General features: G+C 46.7%; 1 long non-coding RNA gene across 1 annotated transcript; it reads right to left on the bottom strand.

Moving 5' to 3' along the window:
- Window positions 1-570: 570 nt before the first annotated feature.
- Window positions 571-2,478, bottom strand: LOC112230575. The gene is made up of 3 exons (XR_002950357.2): window positions 2,249-2,478; window positions 2,057-2,141; window positions 571-1,898 (listed from the first exon to the last, which is right to left on the bottom strand). It is a non-coding gene; the product is annotated as an uncharacterized LOC112230575 (long non-coding RNA).
- Between the last annotated feature and the right edge of the window lie 777 nt (window positions 2,479-3,255).

Here is a 3,255-nt window from a genome sequence, read left to right as displayed (position 1 = left end):
GGGAAAATAACTGACTCTCTCTCTCTCTCTCTCTCTCTCTCTCTCCCTCCCCCCCCTGACTCCCTCTCCCCTCTCTCTCTCCCTCCTTCCCCTGACTCCCTCTCCCCCTCTCTCTCCCCTCCCTCCCCCTGACTCCCTCTCTCTCTCTCTCCCTCCCTCCCTCCCCTGACTCCCTCTCCCCCTCTCTCTCCCCTCCCTCCCCCTGACTCCCTCTCCCCCTCTCTCTCTCTCCCTCCCCCTGACTCCCCCTCCCCTCTGACTCCCTCCCCCTCTCCCTCTCCCCTCCCTCCCTCCCCCCTGACTCCCTCTCCCCCTCTCTCTCTCCCTCCCTCCCCCTGACTCCCCCTCTCTCTCTCTCTCTCTATATATATATATATATATCCTCCCTCCTCCCCCTTCTCCCCTCTCTCCCTTTCCCCCTCTCTCTATCCCCCTTTCTCTCTCTCTCTCTCTCTCTCTCTCTCTCTCTCTCTCTCTCTCCCTTCCCTCTTCTCTCTCCCTTTCCCCCTCTCTCTATCCCCCTTTCTCTCTCTCTCTCTCTCTCTCTCTCTCTCTCTCTCTCTCTCCCTTTTCCCCTCTTCTCTTTCTCTTTCCACGCAGGTAGGGAGGCACACACACCATTATCACTACACTTTTCTATTGTAGTGTTGACAGTCTCTCCCCTCCTTGTTCTTGACCATTCAGATCAAACTCATCCATAAAAGTGATTCTACTATTGCTCCTTTCTGTGCCAATGACAGTGTTGTGCTGATCAGAGGAATCTGTACAAGAGCAAGTTTAAACCATGAAAGTCTACTTTAAGGCAGGCATTAAGTTTAGGGCATATTTTATATACAGAAAACCTAAGAGGCAAATTATCATTAAAAACTTCAAAGGCAAATTAGTCCAGTTATTTTAATTTATTTCTCAGATTAGAAATGAGGGGGGAATCCTATTTCTATTCTGTATTTTACAAAGGTTACAGAGAGTTCTCGCTGGTATAGGATTATTATCCTGAAACGTTGAGTTAATTACATATAGGACATATAGGACATATAGGACAGAGGGATCAAGAAGGAATAGTATAGAAAAGAGAGGAGTGCAAAGTGTACGAGATCACCATCAGGCTGGTTTCTGGGCTGAGGCGTTCTGAATGGTCTGCCTCCAGGGTGGGTCTCCATGGGCAGAACCTTCAGGTTCACATTCCTCAACGTTTTGTCTGGGCGTGGCACTGAGACTATGTTGCTGGAACAGGACGAGGTACCATACAGACCAAGACACCAGTTGTTATAATGTCTAAAACCACAATCCACTTCTTTGAGGACAGTTTAAACAAAATAGTGTCAGAGATGATTACTATCATTACCATTTCAAAGCAAACCCATCAATACCACTCAGTAACAGTACTGCCCTGTTGCCCGACACTATGATATGCCTACTCTTTAATCCTTGAGTTTAGTTTGTGTGGCCAAGAAGAAATCCACAGTTCATGAGATCCACAGATGCCTTTAGTAGAGGCCTAAAATATACTTTGAATCCAGTTGGCAATGATGCTTACAAAACACCCCAGGGACCTTACACCTTGCGTGCACAGAGCCACTTCTCTGACAGTGTTGCGTTTCTACAGGAGCTCATTTGATAGGAGGTGCGAAGGTGTTTGTGGATTTCTTCCTATCAGAAAGAGCCGATAGATGTAGTGAAGAAGCAGGAGGGAAAGGGAACAGTAGGGGGAAAATGCATGCTGGCTGCACAATATTTTCATAAACGATTAGAACCCATCTTGCTCACGGTCGTTATCAATATTGAACATTACATCACGGGCACTTCTAACATTCCACGCTAGAGTTTGAATCATACTCTAGGCTGTATGGTTTAAATACTGCCACAGGCTGATGAGAATCCCTCCACACTGCGGGAACCTGCGGAATTCAAGCATGCATCATTCTTTCATATCGCATTAAAGTGAAATTGGCTACATTTAATCAGACACCACGATAAATCTCCCCAGCACTTGTCGCGTGCTGTTTTTTATCACATGGTGGGAAATGCTCATCTCTCCTGAGCATCGTCTACTCACCTGGAATTGAGTCCAGCGTTATTGCATGCTGATGGAGTGATGGCAGTCTTGAGAGGGACAGATTCACTCAGTGAGTTATTGATCTCTGTAAGGGTGAAGGTATAGTCAAGTGTTTTAGTTCGAGGCTCGAGCTGAAAGATGACGGATTCTGTCATTAAAGTACATTACGGTCTGCTGTTAGATAAGACCTACCATCATAACCCTCCTTCTCTCACCCCCTTTAGACTCAAACCAATTAGGCAATATAAGTTCATTTCTATCTAAGTTAAACAGTATTCATACTGAACATCAGAGAGCACTAGCTAGACATGTCTGGATGTTATTAGTCGTTGCGTTTGTCCTGGGTGACTTATTTCCCCTCAGTGCAGCTGGGAGAGAGTGTGACACTGTTGGACTTCAGTTGGATAAACAGTCCCTGTGGAGGCCGGGACTCTTGTGTACACACTGGGCACAGCACACGCTCTCCACGGGGCCTGCCGCTAGGCCGCCGTCACCACGATGGATGGCTTAACCAGGCCAGAAGTCCATGTGAGCACAGCAGTTTAAATATGACTGAAGACCTCCCCATCCATGTACAGAATCTGTCACTACACACACACACACACACACACACACACACACACACACACACACTTGCAATATGACAATCAGGCCACCTAGGAAGGAAGTAGACTCAATGAGGCTTGACTGAGAGTAGTTTCACTATAATGAGCAATAGCTTTGAGTAAGCAGAAATTGAAATGTTTATTACCACGCATTACACATTTACCTCTCCGCAGTGTTGGGAAGGGCCTGTAAGTAAACATTTCACAGTTAGTCTACACCTGTAGTCTACACCCGTTGTTTATGAAAATTAGATTTTATTTAGTGACACATGCAAACACACACCCAGGACTACACATAAAACTCAATGAGTTAATTATTTTAAAGGGGAACAGTCATTATTTTAAATTGGAGACGTTTTTCCTGTTTAGAAGAGGGTCTAAATGGTTTGTATCGGAGGGACTGAGCCTGGTTGCCTTGGCAGCGGCCCAGGGGGAGTGACAGAGCATCAGAGGTGCTATCTGTCTGCATTACACCAACCCCAGTACACCAGCCCCAGTATATCTCTATCTGGGCAGCAGCCTGTAGAGAGCCACCCTTCCTTCACACAGCGATTATCTCCTTGTGAACGGCGAGCATGGGCCTGGCTGTGTGTG

This window comes from Oncorhynchus tshawytscha, linkage group LG33, assembly GCF_018296145.1.
Source record: "Oncorhynchus tshawytscha isolate Ot180627B linkage group LG33, Otsh_v2.0, whole genome shotgun sequence".
Taxonomy (NCBI): domain Eukaryota; kingdom Metazoa; phylum Chordata; class Actinopteri; order Salmoniformes; family Salmonidae; genus Oncorhynchus; species Oncorhynchus tshawytscha.
This window is presented reverse-complemented; position numbering and strand designations above follow the sequence as displayed.